We start from the raw sequence: 20,041 nt of genomic DNA, 5'->3' as shown, positions 1-20,041 counted from the left end.
ACTAAGCACTTGGGAAGTACAAGTTGTAGCCTCCCTAGTGCTTAGAACAGTGTTTTGCACATAGTAAGCGCTTAACAAATGCCATTATTATTTATTATTACGGAAAAAGCAGCAGCCTGGGAGTTGGGTAGCCTGAGTTCTAATCCCGGCTCTGCCACGTTCCTGCTCTGTGACCTTGGGCGAGTCACAAGAGAAGCAGCGAGGCCTAGTGGATACAGCACGGGCCCGGGAGTTAGAAGACCTTGGGTTCTTATCCCGGCTCCACCACCTGCCTGCTGTGTGACTTTGGGCAAGTCACTTCACTTCTCTGAGCCTCAGTTTCATCATCTGTAAAATGGGGATTGACATTGTAAGCCCCACCTGGGACAGGGACTGTGTCCAACCCAGGGACCGTCTCTATATGTTGCCGACTTGGGCTTCCCAAGCGCTTGGTGCAGTGCTCTGCACACGGTGGGCGCTCAGTAGGTACGATTGAATGGATGAATGAATGAATACTGAGAGCTCACCTCCTCCTGGAGGCCTTCCCAGACTGAGCCCCCTCCTTTCTCTCCCCCTCCTCCCCCTCCCCATCCCCCCGCCTTAATAATAATAATAATAATGATGGCATTTATTAAGCGCTTGCTGTGTGCAAAGCACTGTTCTAAGTGCTGGGGAGGTTACAAGATGATCAGCTTGTCCCACATGGGGCTCACAGTCTTAATCCCCATTTTAAAGATGAGGTAACTGAGGCCCAGAGAAGTAAAGTGACTTGCCCAAGTCACACAGCCGACAATTGGTGGAGCCGGGATTTGAACCCATGATCTATGACTCCAAAGCCCGTGCTCTTCCCACTGTGTCATGCTGCTTCTCTGCCTTACCTCCTTCCCCTCCCCACAGCACCTGTATAGATGTATATATGTTTGTACATATTTATTACTGCATTTATTTTACTTGTACATATTTATTCTATTTATTTTATTGTGTTAATATGTTGTGTTTTGTTGTCTGTCTCCCCCTTCTAGACTGTGAGCCCGCTGTTGGGTAGGGACCGTCTCTATATGTTGCCGACTTGGACTTCCCAAGCGCTTAGTACAGTGCTCTGCACACAGTAAGTGCTCAATAAATACGATTGAATGAATGAACCCAATTTGCTCGTGTCCTCCCCAGCGCTTAGTACAGTGCCTGGCGCCTAATAAGCACTTAACAAATGCCATAATTCTTCTTCTTATTATGCCTCCCTCCAATCCCTGAGCAGCTCTGGGAAATGGCAAAGCAAAACCCTCTGAAGATGCCATTTCAGAATCAGACCTGCTTGTAATTATGACCACCGACCAAGTCCCAAATGCACTCAGTCAATCAATAGTATTTCTTGAGCAAGCGCTTAGTACAGTGCTCTGCACACAGTAAGTGCTCAATAAATACGATTGATTGATTGATTGATTGATTGAGCACCCATCTTCTACAGAAAGAAAGCTGTCAAGGGATTGAGATGCTTGAAGGAATAACACCTTTAGCAACATCCGATCCTCGCCCTGCGGGATTCATGACAGCTGAACAAGTTGACAGAGAATCACAAACACCTTTTTAGCTCAAAATTGTCACTCTCTCACACGTTCCATTGACCCGATCTTCTGCCCTTGGGGCTCTGACACCAGAAGGGAGAACTCTGGTGTTGACACCCTCCTGATTTTTCCTGGACAGACTTTTCTCTAGGGGCTCTAAATTATGGCAGATGAGGATTTCAGTCTGAAATGTTTGTCACCCGCTTCAGAACTGAGGTTTAAAATGATCTCCCCAGGTCAATAGAGCCTTTAGAGCCTGTCTCCCCCTTCTAGACTGTGAGCCCACTGTTGGGTAGGGACTTTCTCTATATTTTGCCAACTTGTACTTCCCAAGTGCTTAGTACAGTGCTCTGCACACAGTAAGTGCTCAATAAATATGATTGATTGATTGATTGATTTAAATATCTAGACTGTAAGCTCTTCGTGGGTAGGGAAGTGTCTACCACCTCTATTTTATTATACTCTCCCAAGTGCTTAGGATAGTCCTCTGCACAAAGCTAACACTTAATAAATACTATTGATTGACTGATTAATAAGTACGTTACATATACTGGATGAAACTCACGGGATTCCTGGCCAAAGCTTTGATTACAGAGGGATAAAAAGAAGGAATGATATGCCACTTTGACAAAAGGCGACTCACCTTAGTTGAAACACTGCCCTGCCTCCCCCAACTGATGAGTTGAAATCTTTTCTCATTCATTCATTCATTCAGTCGTATTTACTGAGCGCTTACTGTGTGCAGAGCACTGTACTAAGTGCTTGGGAAATGCAAGTTGGCAACATATAGAGACAGTCCAGAAACAGTGGGCTCACAGTCTAGAAGTGGGCTCACAGTCTAGAAAAAAAAATGTTGGTATTTGTTAAGTGCTTACTATGTGCAAAGCACTGTTCTAAGTGCTGGGGTAGATACAAGGTAATCAGGTTGTCCCACGAGGGGCTCACAGCCTTCATCCCCATTTTACAGATGAGGGAACTGAGGCCCAGAGAAGTGAAGTGACTTGCCCAAAGTCACATAGCTGACAAGTGGCGGAGCGGGGATTTGAACCCGGACCTCTGACTCTAAAGCCCGGGCTCTTTCCACTGAGCCACGCTGCTTCCAGTCTCAAAGTTGGTTCTGAGGTACAATTTTGGGAAAATTCCCAATGTGTACAATTAGCGTTTGGGTGATTGTAATGAAGACAGCCAGTAAGGAGATTTGGCAGGTTCACAAACCAAGTCTGTGACTTGTGCGAAGCAGGGTGGCTTAGTGGATAGAGCTGGGAGTCTAATCCCGGCTCCGCCACATGTCTGCTGTGTTACCTTGGGCAAGTCACTTCACTTCTCTGGGCCTCAGTTACCTCATCTGTAAAAAGTAGGGATTAAGAGTGTGAGCCCCATGTGGGATACGGACTGTTTCCAACCTGATTAACTCGTACCTACCCCAGTGCTTAGAGCAGTGCTTTGCACACAGTAAGCGCTTAACAAGTACCATAATTATTATTATCATTAGCACTTGGAGGTTACAAACCCTTCTGGGTTCCCCTCAGGCAAAGGCCAACTATTTTTTTAAATGGTATTTGTTAAGTACTTCCTATGTGTCAGACACTCTGTGTCAAACACAGTTAAATTAGGTAGGACATAATAATAATAATGATGATGGCATTTATTAAGCGCTTACTATGCGCAAAACACTGTTCTAAGCGCTGGGGAGCTTACAAGGTGATCAGGTTGTCCCATGGTGGGGGCTCACAGTCTTAATCCCCATTTTACAGATGAGGTAACTGAGGCACAGAGAAGTGGAAGTGACTTGCCCAAAGTCACACAGCTGACAATTGCGGGATTTGAACCCATGACCTCTGACTCCAAAGCCCGGGCTCTTTCCACTGAGTCACATTTCTGACATGGTCCCTGTCCCTCATGGGGCTAACAGCCTAAGTGGGAGGGAGAACAGGGATTGAATCCCCATTTTACAGATGAGGCACAGAGAAGTGTAGTGACTTGTCCAAGGTCACACAGCAAGCAACTGGCAGAGCCAGGATTAGAACCCAGGTCTTCTGACTCCAAGGACCATGTTCTTTTCATGAGAACACGCTGCTTCTCATTTAACTTCCTCACATTATATTAGCCTTTGTTTTTATTTTGGTGCCAGGGATTTACCAAAATCCAAAATGTTTCTTTCCTTGGCAATTGCCTTTTTAAAAAAAAAAAATGTGGTATTTGTTCAGTTCTTATTATGTGGTAGGCTCTATACTAAGCACAGGGATAGATACAAGTTAATCACAGGTTGGACACAGTCCAGGCCCCACAGTGGGGCTCACAGTCTTAATCTCCATTTTACAGATGAGGTAAGTGAGGCACAGAGAAGCGAGGTGACTTGCCCAAAGTCACACAGCAGACAAGTAGTGGAGCCGGGATTAGAACCCAGGTCCTCCGACTTCCACTGTCCAGTAGGCCAAACTACTTCCCCTGGAAAATGTGGTAAGAGCACACAGCCTTCTCACATTCAACATCCTGTGTCAGCAGAATTCTTTAAAATTAAACACATAGAGGCTACCACTGCAGTGAGAACTTAAAGCCGGGATGATCGCGACCTTATTTCTTTCCAAATGAGCTCATTATGATTGTTTTTCTCTGCCCTCGGGGACTATTTGGAAAAGCAGGTTCATCAGGAGAAGGATAAAATTGTAAAATTGGAGTGAGTAAACTCAACTCCTTTTCAGAAAACCCTTCCAAACAGCCTGCTCCACTCGCATGCTCATCATTACCACAGTAAACTATTAATAGATGTCAATGCTATTGGCTCCACATGCTTTCTGGAAGTCTTTATGGATAGCTTGACATGGGCATAATAAAAACAAAAAAACACCATAATACTAATGATAACTATTTGCAGACGGCGAGCAAACTCACACAACCCAAATGGACTGTATTCTCCAGATGGCCACACACCATACCTTCTCATTTTCTTCTCTGGAAGTCAACACATCAAGAATGAGACTCCAAAGGGGAAATATCGAAACTGGTTTTCCAGGGTTTATTCCTTTGAAGGGACAGATTGACTCGGATGAGTTTTGTTGTTGTTGATGGAGAATCTTTTTATCATTAAGCGCTCGATAAATGCCAATGATTCATTGATTAATAATGATGGTATTTTTAAGCGCTTACTACGTGCCAGACACTGTACTAAGCGCTGGGGTGAATACAAACAAATTGAATGGGACACACTCCCCCTCCCACGTGGGGCTTACACTCTCAATCCCCATTTTACAGATAAGGTAATTGAGGCCCAGAGAAGTGAAGTGATTTGCCCAAGGTCATACTGCACACGTATGGCAGAGCCGAGATTAGAACCCACGACCTGGGTCCCAGGCCCGTGCTCTATCCGCTAGGCCATGCTTATTATTCATTCAATCGTATTTATTGAGAGCTTACTGTGTGCAGAGCACTGTACTAAGCGCTTAACTGCAACACAGAGCAGTGCTCCTTTCACGGCTTCTCGGTTTAGTGGAAAGAACCCAGGCTTGGGAGTCAGAGGTTGTGGGTTCTAATCCCACCTCTGCCAATTGTCAGCTGTGTGACTTTGGGAAAGTCACTTCACTTCTCTGTGCCTCAGTTACCCCATCTGTAAAATGGGGATTAAGACTGTTCGCCCCACGTGGGACAACCTGATTACCTTGTTTCTACCCCAGCACTTGGAACAGTGCTTGCACATAGTAAGAGCTTAACAAAATACCATTATTATTATTATTATTATTATTAATTATTCCAAACAATGAATCAACCAATCACATTTATTGAATAGCTACAATTCATCAATTCATTCATTCAATCAGTCATACTTATTGAACACTTACTGTGTGCAAATAACGGTACTAAGAGCTTGGGAGAGTGCCCTACAACAAGAAACAGACACATTCCTCTTCACAGGAGCTCACAATCTAGAGGGGGAGACAGACACTAATATAAATAAATGAATAAACAAATTTGTGAATAAACCATATTTATTTAGAGCTTACTGTGTGCAGAGCACTGTACTAAGCACTTAACAGAGTACAATATAACACAGTTGGGAGAGCCATTCCCTGCCCACAAGGAGTTTACAGTCCAGAAGACGCAAAGAACACTGTACTAAGTTAACTAAGTTATGTTGCCAGCTTGTACTTCCCAAGTGCTTAGTACAGTGCTCTGCACACAGTAAGCGCTCAGTAAATATGATTGATTGATTGATTGATTAAGTGCTCGCCAGATTGCAATCAATACACATGATCCATGTTTTCAACAAGTTTACCATCTTGTTGGGGCTACATGAAAATCAAGTTCATATAGGCAGATGTAGTAGAGAACGTAAGATATACATAAATGCTTTGGGGGATAATAATAATGATGGCATTTTTTTAAGCACTTACTATGTGCAAAACACTGTTCTAAGTGCTGGGGAGTTTACAAGGTGATCAGGTTGTCCCACCTGGGGCTCACAGTCTTCATCCCCATTTTACAGATGAGGTAACTGAGGCCAAGAGAAATGAAGTGACTTGCCCAAAGTCACACAGCTGACAATTGGCGGAGCCGGGATTTGAACCCATGACCTCTGACTCCCAAGCCCGAGCTCTTTCCACTGAGCCACTTTGCTTCTCATTGAGTCATGAATTTAAGTGCTTATGTGGTGTGGAGGAGTTGAATTTCAGAGAAGCTGTGTGGCTTAGTGGAAAGTGCCCAGCTTGGGAGTCAGAGGTCATGGGTTCTAGTCCCAGATCCACCACTTGTCAGCTGTGTGACTTTGGGCAAGTCACTTCACTCTGTGCCTCAGTTATCTCCTCTGTAAAATGGGGATTAAGACTGTGAGCCCCACGTGGGACAACCTGATGCCTTTATATCTTCCCCAGAGCTTAGAAAAGTGCTTGGCACATAGTAAGCGCTTAACAAATACCATCATTATTATTATTATTCTAGACTGTGAGCCCATTGTTGCGTATGGGCCGTCTCTATATGTTGCTGACTTGTACTTCCCAAGTGCTTAGTACAGTGCTCTGCACACAGTAAGCGCTCAATAAATACGATTGAATGAATGAAGTGGCAATGGTGGCAGAGGGATAAAAGGTGGGGAGATTAGAAACAAAACAGCAAATGCCTCTTGGGGGAGATAATAATAATAACAATAAAAATAATAATAATAATGGCATTTATTAAGTGCTTACTATGTGCAAAGCACTGTTCTAAGCTCTGGGGAGGTTACAAGGTGATCCGGTTGTCGCACAGATGACTCATAGTCTTCATCCCCATTTTACAGATGAGGGAACTGAGGCCCAGAGAAGTGAAGTGACTTGCCCAAAGTTACACAGCTGATAATTGGCGGAGCTGGGATTTGAACCCATGACCTCTGACTTCAAAGCCCAGGCTCTTTCCACTGAGGCACGCTGCTTTTTCAGCAGGGCTTTGCAGATGGGGAGAGCTGTGATCCATCAGATATGAAGTGGAAGTAGTGTTGCCTAGTGGATAGAGCACAGGCCTGGGAGTTGGAAGGGTTCCAATTCTGGCTCCGCCACCTCTCTGCTCTGTGACCTTGGATAAGTCACTTCACTTCTGTGTGCCTCGGTTACCTCCTCTGTAAAATGGGGGATAAGACTATGAGAGATATGGACTGCACCCGACCTGATCGGGCTGATCTACCCCAGTGTTTAGTACAGTGCCTGGCACATAGTGTGAGCCCATTGTTGGGTAGGGACTGTCTCTATATGTTGCCAACTTGTACTTCCCAAGCGCTTAGTACAGTGCTCTGCACACCGTAAGCGCTCAATAAATACGATTGATGATGACATAGCGTGAGCTTAACAACCAACATAAAAAGAGAAAAAAAAAGTAGGGGAGATTGCCATTCAGGGAGGAACACGTGAACGAGAGCTGCATTACAGGTGAGATGAGGAGCTTAATTTCGGGAAATGAAGACTGAGAAGCCGCGTGGCTCAGTGGAAAGAGCCCTGGCTTTGGAGTCAGAGGTCATGGGTTCAAATCCCTCCGCCACTTGTCAGCTTTGTGACTTTGGTCAAGTCACTTAACTTCTCTGTGCCTCAGTTGCCTCATCTGTAAAATGGGGATTAAGTCTGTGAGCCCCTCATGGGACAACTTTTACCTTGTATCTACCCCAGTGCTTAGAACAGTGCCTTGCACAGAGTAAGCGCTTAATAAATGCCATTATTATTATTAAGGGGAAATGGGAGAAGAGTAGAGAAGTAGGAAGGAAAGATCTAACTAAATGCCTCAAAGCAAATGATCAGGACTTTCTGCTTGAAGCGGGAAGTAATGAGGAACCACTAAAGGTTTGAGAGATATGGAAAGATAATATGTGCCGAGTGATTTTGTTTGAAAAATGACTGGAGTAATCGATCAAAGTATGGACTGGGCATAGGAGAGAGTGGAGACAGGGAAATCGGCAAGGACGTTGAGGCGGTGAGGTGACGTTTGAGCGGAGAGAGAAGGGCGAAGTTTAGAAATGATGTAAAGAAAGAACTGAGTGGTTTGGTGATAGGCTGATCACTGGAGTTGAAAGAGAAGTTGAAGTCAAGTATAATACGAGGGTTATTACGGGCTTGAGAAAGGGGGAGAACTTGGGAGCAACTCTGATGGGAAAGCTTGGGACAGATTGGCTGTCTCTCTCATTAAACTGTAAATTCTTTGAGGGTGGGAATCAATTGTTCCCAAATGCCTAGTAGACACTCAGGAAATACCGATGATGATGACTTTCAGATAGGGAGAATCCAATTCAGTCTATGAACAATCAATCAGTAGTGTTTACTGAGCAACAACAATGTGCAAAACACTGTACTAAGAACTTGGGAGGGTAGAGTAGAGGTTTTAGACAAGTTCCCTCAAGAAGTTTACCATCTAGCATGTCTGACAATTGATCTAAATACCAAGTGCTTGTTCATTCATTCATTAATTCATTCAATCATATTTACTGAGCGCTTACTGTGTGCAGAGCACTGTATTAAGTGCTTGAGAAGTACAAGTGCTTCAGAAGTCTTGGCAAAGGAGGCATGCTAAATGGGGTTTTTTCATGGTCTCCAAAAAGAGGTTAGAACTAGAATTTCCAGTTCAATATGTTGCCTCCTGACATCCTTTACATTTGACATCACTGATTATCAATCAATAAATGAATGGTATTTATTGAACACTTACCATGTGCAGAGCACTGTACTGAGCACTTATTATCCAACAGCAGAGAAGTAGCATGGCTTAGTGGAAAGAGTCCGGGCTTGGGAGTCAGAGGTCGTGGGTTCTAATCCCAGCTCCACCACTTGTTAGCAGTGTGACTTTGGGCAAGTTATTTAACTTCTCTGTGCCACAGTTACCTCATCTAGAAAATGGGGACTGTGAGCCCCACTTGGGACAACCTAATTACCTTGGATCTACCCCAGCACTTAGAACAGTGCTTGGCACATAGTAAGCACATAACAAATACTATAATTATTATTATTAAAGAGTAAAAATCTAATTTCAGGGATGGTACAGGAGGAAGTGGGGGAAATGAGGGCTTAGTCAGAGAAGTCCTCTTGGAGGAGATGTGACCTTAATAAGGCTGTAGAGGTGGAGAGATTGGTGATAATTTGGGTCTGAAGAGGGAGGATGTTGCAAGCCGAAGTCACGTTGTGGGCGAGAGAGAGGTCGGCAGCGAGATAGATGAGATTGAGGTTAAGTGGGGCTGGATTGGTGTTGTCTTATGCCGTCGAGTCAACTCCGACCCATATGATGATGATGATGGCATTTATTAAGCGCTTACTATGTGCAAAGCACTGTTCTAAGCGCCGGAGAGGTTACAAGGTGATCAGGTTGTCCCACAGGGGGCTCACAGTCTTAATCCCCATTTTACAGATGAGGGAACTGAGGCCCAGAGAAGTTAAGTGACTGGCCCAAAGTCACACAGCTTAGTGGCGGAGCTGGGATATGAACCCATGACCTCTGACTCCAAAGCCCAGGCTCTTTCCACTGAGCCACGCTGCTTCTCATAGCTACCCATAGCGATGCCACAGACACATCTCTCCCAGAACGCCCCACCTCCATCTGCAATCGTTCTGGGAGTGGATCCAGAGAGTTGTCCTGATCAAAATCCGGAAGCGGTTTTCCATTGCCTCCTTCTTAGTCTCCATCCTCGACTCTCTCCCCTGCCGCCGTTGCCCAGTACAGGTGAGTTTTGACTTGTAGCAAATTGTCTTCCACCCTCTAGCCACTGGCCAAGCTAGGAATGGAATGGGTAGGCTTGATTCTCCCTCCCGTAGTTGAGACTGGTAGAGGGCTGGAAACTCTCCAGGTGTGACCCTGAGAGGGGAGGTTCATTCATTCATTCATTCAATCAATCGTATTTATTGAGCGCTTACTGTGTGCAGAGCACTGCACTAAGAGCTTGGGAAGTACAAGTTGGCAACATCTAGAGACGGCCCCTACCCAACAACAGGCTCTCAGTCTAGAAGGTTGGTGTTAGAGGAGAGAAATGAGCATGCTGAGAGGGACAAGGTGATTGAAGTCTTTTAAAGCCAACAGAGGTGGGTGGGCAATCGATCAACCAACCAATGATATTCATTGATCACTTATTACATGCAGAGCACTGTACTTAGTGCTTAAGAGAAGCAGTGTGGCTCAGTGGAAAGAGCATGGGCTTTGGAGTCAGAGATCATGAATTCAAATCCCGGCTCTGCCAATTGTCAGCTGTGTGACTTTGGGCAGCAAGTCTCTTATCTTCTCTGTGCCTCAGTTACCTCATCTGTAAAATGGGAATTAAGACTGTGAGCCCCCCGTGGGACAACCTGATCACCTTGTAACCTCCCCAGTGCTTAGAACAGTACTTTGCACATAGTATGTGCTTAATAAATGCCATTATTATTATTGTTATTATTATTATTACAATCCATCAGAATCAGCAGACATATTCCCTGCCACTAACAAGCTGACAGTCTAGGGCAACTGCTGGAGGTTCTTGAGGAGTGGGAAAGCGTGAACTGATTTTTTTTTAGAAAAAATCAGCAGAGAGAAAGAATGTTTCACAGTGTTGTGGACAGAAGATCCACAGAAGGGTTTTGTTGGTGTGCGAAGAAGACTCAAAACACGGAGGAAAAGAAAAACTTTACAAAGCCTCACAGAGACAAGGTCACGGTTCTGGCGTTGACGAAGGGTTGGTTTGAGTGGGTGAAGTGAAATAATGAAATTGCATCGATGAGTAGATTATGCACCGCAGACCTTTCCAACAGGGAAAGCAAAAGTCCCTTTTCCTCTTTTATTTCTTATTTATTCTAATTCATAATGCATGATGGTGATCTCAGCAGTTTAGAACGATGAGTTCCACATCTCTCATTTTCTATCTAGGGTCTCGAAATGTGACTTAGCTATCAGGGCAACTTGTGGCCTTTGTTGTATAATGCAAAGAAAGAATCCACAGCTCCCGTGGCTTGCTTTCAAAACCACCTCCACCGCAAAGTATACATCGCTGTCTTATCCAAGAGAGAGAGAGAGATGATGTAATTCTGTGGCATGTTGGCAACCAGTCGTTAATGTTATACAGTATGAGAAAAAGGATGAAAAGAAAAAGCTCCAGGGTACGCAGTGATCACTCAAGACTAATATACCTCCAACTTTTCTAATTTCATTAAAAGTCCTGGCCTGAATGGAAAGAGTGCTCCATTTTATGATATTTTCCAGAATGCAGTAATAAGGATAATACCCACAGTTTTCTCACATAATCAACTAGATCGCTTTCTATTTAGTGAATGCATTTTTAAAGACAGAGAGATATGGCAGAGCCAACCAAGCATTTAATAAACCCTGCATGGATTAATGCTGCCAGGGGACCAGATTCAGATAGGACTTTTCCTATAAAAACCAGAGCATTCTTAACAAATATTCAGACCATTATTCAAAGGATCGAATCAAGAGATCTTCTCCGGATTGAAGAGAGGTCTCCTCGAAAGGGGGTTAGTAGAGACCGGCTAGTCTTGATTTAAGAATTCATTGTGAACCTGAAGCAAAACTATCTTCCAAGCTAAGCCACACCCTGCCATCTGTCCCTCCAGCAACTCTTGTAACCCCCTACCATGATCGCCTCACCCCACCCCACCAAAAAAAGATATTTAAGATCCTAGTGGTCTGGAAATGAATCATGTCTTCTTATTCAACCAATCACTTTATTAGTGGAATTTTTGAATTCTTACTTTCTGCAGACCACTCTACTAAGGACTTGGGAGAGTAAACTAGATTGGTAGATTCTATCCCTGTCCTCAAGAAGCTCATAATCTACTATAATAATAATAATGATGATGGTATTTGCTAAGCGCTTACTATGTGCCAATCACTGTACTAAGCACTGGGGTGGGTACAAGCAAGTCACGTTGGACAAAGTCCCTGTCCCACATGGGGCTCACAGTCTCAATCCCCATTTTACAGATGAGGGAACTGAGGCACAGAGAATAATAATAATGATAATGGCATTTAGTAAGCACTTACTATGTGCAAAGCACTGTTCTAAGCGCCGGGGAGGTTACAAAGTGATCAGTTTGTCCCACGTTGGGCTCACAGTCTTGATCCCCATTTTACAGATGAGGTAACTGAGGCACAGAGAAGTGAAGTGACTTTCCCAAGATCACACAGCAGACAAGTGGCCAAGCCAGGATTAGAATCCATGATCTTCTGACTCCCAAACCCATGCTCTATACGCTATGCCATACTGGAGAGCACCATTTTAAGCACTTACTACTACTTCTACTACTACGACGATGACGACTACTACTATTATTTGTTAAGTAAGTACTTATTTTGTACAGAGCACTATACTGAATGCCGGGAAAGAATACACAAGTAGAAATAATTCAGAGTCCCTGTTCCTCAAGGCGCTCACAGTCTAAAACTACAAGTTGAGGAGAGGGGCCTGGTGACAGATACATAATCAGTCAGCGGTATTTCAATTAATGGTATTTACTGAGCACTTACTGTGTGCAAAGTATTGTACTAAGCACTTGGGAGAGTGCAATACAGCAGAGTTGCTAAGCACATTCCCTGCCCACAAAGGAGCTTCCAGTCTAGAGGGAGCGATGAAACAAACCACAAAAGCAACATAAAAGACATGGACAAACCCTCAGATGAGAACAAGGCCAATGATCTTGTCATGTTTAACTGTGACCTTCCATTCTAAAGATTTAATTTGATCAGCTCTGGAGTGGATTAATTGGATTAACCATGTTTCCTCATGGTTCGCCCTCCCTCCCCTCTGGGGGACTTGGTCTTTTCTTGATGACAAATTTATCGGATCCCTTGTCTTCACCATCGGGCTTTCTTCCAGCCCCTTCCCTCCCCTCTGCCTTTCGTATCAGGGGTAATTAAAGATGAGAAGTCACTGCCAAAGAAAAGCCAAAAGCTCCACCGGCCTTGGAGAGCTTTAAGAATGAAGGGGACTAGGACTTGTCACGGCTAGCTGAGGTGAAGGTGGAGAGCGAGTCTGGGTGACCTATTGCGATTTCTTCCCGTTGTAAGTTCTGTGACTCGTTTCCTCCAGATGCATCTCTAGGGTGACCTCCTGCACGGCTAAATATTGCTTAAACACCCATGGGACTTCTCTAAAGTCCCCATCCCCTCGAAGGTTAAGACAAAAATCAAACGCATTATTACTCCCCAGGATAAAAGGGAGAAAGAAAACTAGAGGCCAAGCTGTAACTACAGAAGTAAATTAAAATCACAAAGTCCCAGGAATGAATACTTATCATTTGAAGAGTACAGAGAACCGTAGGCAGCTGTAATGGAGCTTTTTATATAGATATATATATTTCATTTTTTTTCTCCTCTATTTTAGGCTAATGTTCAAATCCACAGTTTCTTCTGAGTTCGGTTTGGCAATCACATCCCACTCACTATGAAGGCGGGCAGCAGAGAGAGGGAGAGAGAGAGAGAAAAAACTCAGTCTGCTAACGTAGTAGCAGAGGCTCGGTTTCTTACTCATCTCATGGCGGAAAGACTTCCTTTCGATGCAGGGGTGCCAATGAGGAAAGTAAAGTACAGCGTTCCATCGTTTGCATGCACTTTCTGACACAGATAATAATCGCTCACAATCCTGGTAATTAAGCGCTTAGTACAGGGCTCTGCACACGGTAAGCGCTCAATAAATACAATTGAATGAATGAATTTAACACCCAAGTGCTAGGTACTAAGCTAAACGCAGGGGCAGACAAAGATAATGGTAATGGTGGTATTGGTTAAGCACTTACTAGATGCCAAGCACTGTTCTAAGTGCTGGGGGAGATGCAAGATAATCAGGGTATCGACACTTGTTTAACTTGTACTGTTTTGTTGTCTGTCCCCCCCTTCTAGACTGTGAGCCCGCTGTTGGGTAGGGACCGTCTCTATATGTTGCCAATTTGTACTTCCCAAGTGCTTAGTACAGTGCTCTGCGCACAGTAGGTGCTCAGTAAATACAATTGAATGAATGAATCAGGCTCATAATCTAAGCAGGAAGGAGAACAAGTATTGAATCCCCATTTGGCAGATGAGGAAACTGAGGCACCGAGAAATGAAGTGGTTTGCCCAAAGTCACAGAACAGATGAATGGCAGAGTTGACATTCCCTCTGCTCTACCCCCTTCCCACCCAACAGCACTCAATAATAGTAATAATGATGGTATTTATTAAGCACTTACTATGTGCAAAGCACTGTTCTAAGCACTGGGGAGGTTAAAAGGTGGTGCGATTGTCCCACGGTGGGCTCACAGTCTTAATCCCCATTTTCCAGATGAGGTAACTAAGGCCCGGAGAAGTTAAGTGACTTGCCCAAAGTCACACAGCTAAGTGGCGGAGCTGGGATTTGAACCCACGACCTCTGACTCCAAAGCCCGGGCTCTTTCCACTGAGCCACGCTGCTTCTCACTTGTGTGTATATATGTACATGTGTATACTTCTATTTATTTTATTAATGATGTGTATGTATCTATAATTCTATTTATTTATATTGATGCTACTGATGTCTGTTTACTTGTTTTGATGTCTGTTTCCTCCCTTCTAGCCTGTGAGCCCATTATGAGCAGGGATAGTCTCTATTTGTTGCTGAATTGTACTTTCCAAGTGCTTAGTACAGTGCTCTGCACGCAGTAAGTGCTCAATAAATGCAATTGAATGAAAGAATGAATAAACCCAGATCCTTTGACTCCCAGATTTATGCTCTTCCCTCTAGACCACACTGCCTCTAGACCATACACGTGCTGTGGGCAGGGAACATGTCTACCAACTCTGTTGTATTGTACTCTCCCAAGCGTTTAGTACAGTGCGCTAAACACATTAATATCTGTCTCTCTAGATTGTACGCTCGCTGTGGGCAGGGAATGTGTCTGCTCATTCATTCATTCAGTCATTCATTCAGTCAGATGTATTTATTGAGTGCTTAGTGTGTGCAGAACACTGTACTAAGCACTTGGGACAGTGCTAAATAATAATAAACAGACACATTCCCGGCCCACAATGACTTGACAGTCTTGAGTCAGGGGAGACAGACATCAATACAAATAAATAAATGACAAATATGTATATAAGTGCTGTGGGGCTGGGAGGGGGGAAGAAAAAAGGGGAGAGTCAGGGAGACACAGGAGGGAGTGGGAGAAGAGGAGAGAGGGGGGCTTATACAGGGACGGTTTCTTGGAGGAGATTCATTCATTCATTCAATTCATTCAATTGTGTTTATTGAGCACTTACTGTGTGCAGAGCACTGTACTAAGCGCTTGGGAAGTACAAGTTGGCAACATATAGAGACAGTTCCTACCCAACAGTGGGCTCACAGTCTAGAAGGAGATGTGCTTTCAATAAGTCTTTGAAGGGTAGGAGAGTCATTGTCTGTCAAATTTGAGGAGGGAGGGCATTCCAGAACTGAAGCAGGATGTGGGTGAGTGGTTGGCAGCGAGATAGACAAGATCAAAGTACAGTGAGAAGGTTAGCATTAGATGAGCGAAGTGTGTGGTTTGGGTTGTATTGGGAGAGTAACGAGGTGAGGTAAGAGGGAGCAGGTTAGTGAAGTGCTTTAAAGCCAATGGTGAGGAGTTTTGTTTGATTTGGAGGTGGATGGGCAACAACTGGAGTGTTTTGAGGAGCGGGATGACATGTCCTGAGCGTTTTGGTAAAAAAATGATCTGGGCAGCACAGTGAAGTATAGCCTGGATAGGGGAAAGGCCAGAGGCTGGGAGCTCAGAAAGAAGGCTGATGCAGTAATCCAGGTGGGAGAGGAAGAGTGATTGTATTAAAATGGTAGCAGTTTGGATGAAGAGGAGAGGGCGGACTTTAGCGACGTTGTGAAGGTGGGACCGACGGGATTTAGTGATGGATTGAATATGAGGGTTGAATGGGAGAGCGGACTAAAGGATAACGCCAAGGTTACGGGTTTGTGAGACAGGAAGGAAGGAGGACTTCAAAGCCCTACTGACAGCTCACCTGCTCCAGAAGGCCTTCCCAGACTGTACCCCCTCCTTCCTCTTCCCCTCCTCCCCCTCCCCATCCCGCCGCCTTACCTCCTTCCCCTCCCCACAGCACCTGTATATATGTATATATGTTTGTACGTATTTATTACTCTATTTATTTATTTTATTTGTACATATTTATTCTATTTATTTTATTTTGTTAATATGTTTTCTTTTATTCTCTGTCTCCCCCTTCTAGACTCTGAGCCCACTGTTGGGTAAGGACCCTCTCTATATGTTGCCAACTTTTACTTCCCAAGTGCTTAGTACAGTGCTCTGCACACAGTAAGCGCTCAATAAATACGATTGAATGAATGAATGAATGAATGAATGACTTTCCCATCCACACAGGCATGGGAAAGTCATGGGAAGGACAGGGCTTGAGTGATGATGATGATGGCATTTATTAAGCGCTTTCTATGTGCCAAGCACTGGGGAGGTTACAAGGCGATCAGGTTGTCCCACAGGGGACTCACAGTCTTAATCGCCATTTTACAGATGGGGTCACTGAGGCCCAGAGAAGTTAAGTGACTTGCCCAAAGTCACACAGCTGACAGTTGGCGGAGCTGGGATTTGAACCCCTGACCTCTTACTCCAAAGCCCGGGCTCTTTCCACTGAGCCACACTGCTTCTCGTAAGGGTAGGAAGATGAGGAGTACAGTTTTAGCCTTGTTAAGCTTGAGATGATGGGCAGACATCTGAGTAGAGATGTCTTGAAGGCAAGTGGAAATGCGAGACTGCAGAGAGGGAGAGAGATCAGGACAGGTGTTCTGTTCCCCAAGATATTTTCCCCAGTTGATTTTTATCCCGCTATTTATTCCACTCGAACTTTATTTTCTTCAAATTTCAGTAGTTTTCTGATCTCTGGTCTTCTTTCACTTTTTAAAGATATGTGTTGTGCCAAGTCTTTTGTGCTGTCTGAAAAGCCCTCAGCTCTCTGAACATCTGGAAATAAAACTTTGCAATTAACAGCCACATTTTCATCGCTTGAAGTCTGCAAGCTTTAGAACATCTTGTTCTTGCCTTTCCAAGACAGTAGGTAAGTTGAGAAACGGCACCATCTGGGTCCAGTGAAACAGAAAACGAGCTAAGCATCATTAGAACATAGGGTCTACAAGCACAAACTCTTTCCCTCCTCTCACCTCATCTCCGCACATTTTACCTCGCTTGAGCTGATCGTCGGGTATTTGATCCTTTGCAGAGATGAGAGTCGCCACACAATGAAGATTGGCAACCTCAACTAATCATTCACATGTGCCAACGATATCTGCGTTGACTAAAATAATGGAAATGCTCTAATGGACATCTCCATCAAATACGAACTTCAAGTGTAATGAAAAGTGAAGCGTTTAAAGCGTCTGTGAGTCTCTCATTCTTTTAATGTGTCTTCCAAAGTGTGGATGGGTAACAGTTCAATAACACTGCGTCTTCTCTGGGTGAAGAGAATGGTAAGTTGAAAGAAATCAGGTCATAGGAATGGTGGTATTTGTTCAGTGCCTACTCTGTGCCAGGCACTGTACGAAGCACTGGGGTGGATACAAGCAAATTGGGATGGACACAGTCCCCATGTACCACATGGAGCTCCTAACCTCAATCCCCATTTGGCAGATGAGGAAACTGAGGCCCAGAGAGGTGAAGCGTCTTACCTAAGTTCACACAGCAGACCAGTGGCGGAGCTGGGATTAGAAACCAGGCCTGTGGTCTATTCACTAGGCCCCGCTGCTTTTCAGTCATAAGTAAGGATCACTGGCTGCTTCTCGGGGTTCAGCCCTCAATTTCAATTCATCAGAAAGGTAACTTGTATCTGCAGTGGTAGTTGATCCCAGTACATTGGATCACATGCTTCTCGTGGACAAGAATCGTGTGGTTTAGTAGAAATCAATCAATCAAAAAAGGGTCTTAAATTCATTCAATCGTATTTATTGAGCGCTTACTGTGTGCAGAGCACTGTACTAAGTGCTTGGGAAGTACAAGTCGGCAACATCTAGAGACGGTCCCTACCCAACAGCAGGCTCACAGTCTAGAAGGGGGAGACAGACAACAAACCAAAACATATTAACAAAATAAAATAAATAGAATAGTAAATATGTACAAGTAAAATAAATGCATAAATAGAGTAATAAATCTGTACAAACATATATACACATATACAGGTGCTGTGGGGAGGGGAAGGAGGTAAGAAGGGGGGGATGGGGAGGAGGGGGACAGGAAGAAGGGGGCTCAGTCTGGGAGGAGGGAATTTAATGAGTACATGTTGCGTATTCATTCATTCAATCGTATTTATTGAGCGCTTACTGTGTGCAGAGCACTGTACTAAGCGTTTGGGAAGTACAAGTTGGCAACATACAGAGACGGTCCTTACCCAACAGTGGGCTCACAGTCTAGAAGGGGGAGACAGAGAACAAAACATATTAACAAAATAAAATAAGTAGAATAAATATGTACAAGTAAAATAAATAAATAAATAGAGTAATAAATACGTACAAACATATGTACATATATACAGGTGCTGTGGGGAAGGGAAGGAGCATTGAGAAGGAAGTATTGAGCACTATACTAAGTGCCTAGGAGAGTGGAATATGATCGAGATGCTAGACCTGATCCTAGGAGCTTACAATCAAGTCAGGGAGAACATGGCAGTGGTAGCTAAGGGACCTGGGTTCTAAGCCTCGTTCTGCCCCTGGTCTGTGATGTGGCTATGGACAGGTCACTCAACTTTTCTGCACCTCAGTTTCCTCATCTGTAAAATGGGGATAAAATATTTGCTCTTCTCCCCCTTAGACTGTGAGCCCCAAGGGGTCAGGGATGTTTTATGCTCTGATTACCTTGTAGCTACACAACACTATTGATTGAAAGTGCTTAATAACACTTATATCTTACTTTTCAGAGGTAGTCTTGTCTTTTGCCGTCGAGTCATCTCTGACCCAAAGCGACGTCATGGACACATCTCTCCCAGAACCTCCCCACCTCCATCTGCAGTCGTTCTGGTAATGGATCCACAGAGTTTTCTTGGTAAAAATCCAGAATTGGTTTACCATTTCCACCTTCCACGCAGTAAGCATGAGTCTCTGCCCTCGAGTCTCTCCCGTCCCGCCGCTGCCCAGCATGGGGGAGTTTTAACTTGTAGCAGATTGCCTTCCACTTGCTAATCACTGGGCAAGCTAAGAATGGAATGGGTTTGCCTTCGCTTGACTCTCCCTCCCATAGTCGAGACTGATAGATGACTGGAAACTCTCCAGGTGCCACCCTGAGAGGGGTTTGAAAATCCAAAAGACGGCCTCGCAGAAGTCTCACCCACCTACCCAAATGACCATTTATTTTCCTGGTCTTTTGCCCATCAGTTCAGTTAACAGCATGCTTCTATCTTTGTAGAAAGTCTGTTCAGGGAACATCGATCAGTCAGGGAAGGAAATGCTAAATATTTTTGATTTTTTCATGTAATTAGTTAAATAATCATAAAAGAGATCCTGTGCAGCTTACATGCACGTAAAGTTATGTACACATCCATAATTTATTTAACTGTCTGTTGATCCCTGAATGTAAGCTCCTTGTGGTGTTGGTTAAGTGCTTACTATGGGCCGGGCACTATACTAAGCACTTGGGTGGAAACAAGCAAAGCAGTATGGACACAATCCCTTTCGCACGTGGGGCTCACACAGATGAGGTAACTGAGGCACAGAGAATTCAGTGCCTACTCTGTGCCGGGCACTGTACTAAGCACTGGGGTGGTTGCAGATGAGGTAACTGAGGCACAGAGAATGGAAGTGACCTGCCCAAGGTCACAGGGCAGACAAGTGGTGGTGGCAGGATGAGAATCCATGACCCTCTGACTCATTCATTCATTCAATCGTATTTATTGAGCGCTTAGTGTGTGCAGAGCACTGTACTAAGCGCTTGGGAAGTACAAGTTGGCAACATATGCGACTCCCAATCCCATGCTCTATCCACTAGGCCATCCGTCTTCTCATTTGTGGGCAAGGAGTATATCTAACAACTCTGTTCTATTGAACGTTCCTAAGTGCTTAGTACAGTGCTCTGCACACAGTGTGCACTC

This window comes from Tachyglossus aculeatus, chromosome 2 (assembly GCF_015852505.1).
Source record: "Tachyglossus aculeatus isolate mTacAcu1 chromosome 2, mTacAcu1.pri, whole genome shotgun sequence".
In the NCBI taxonomy this organism is placed as follows: Eukaryota; Metazoa; Chordata; class Mammalia; order Monotremata; family Tachyglossidae; genus Tachyglossus; species Tachyglossus aculeatus.
Note: the sequence above shows the minus strand (reverse complement) of the source record.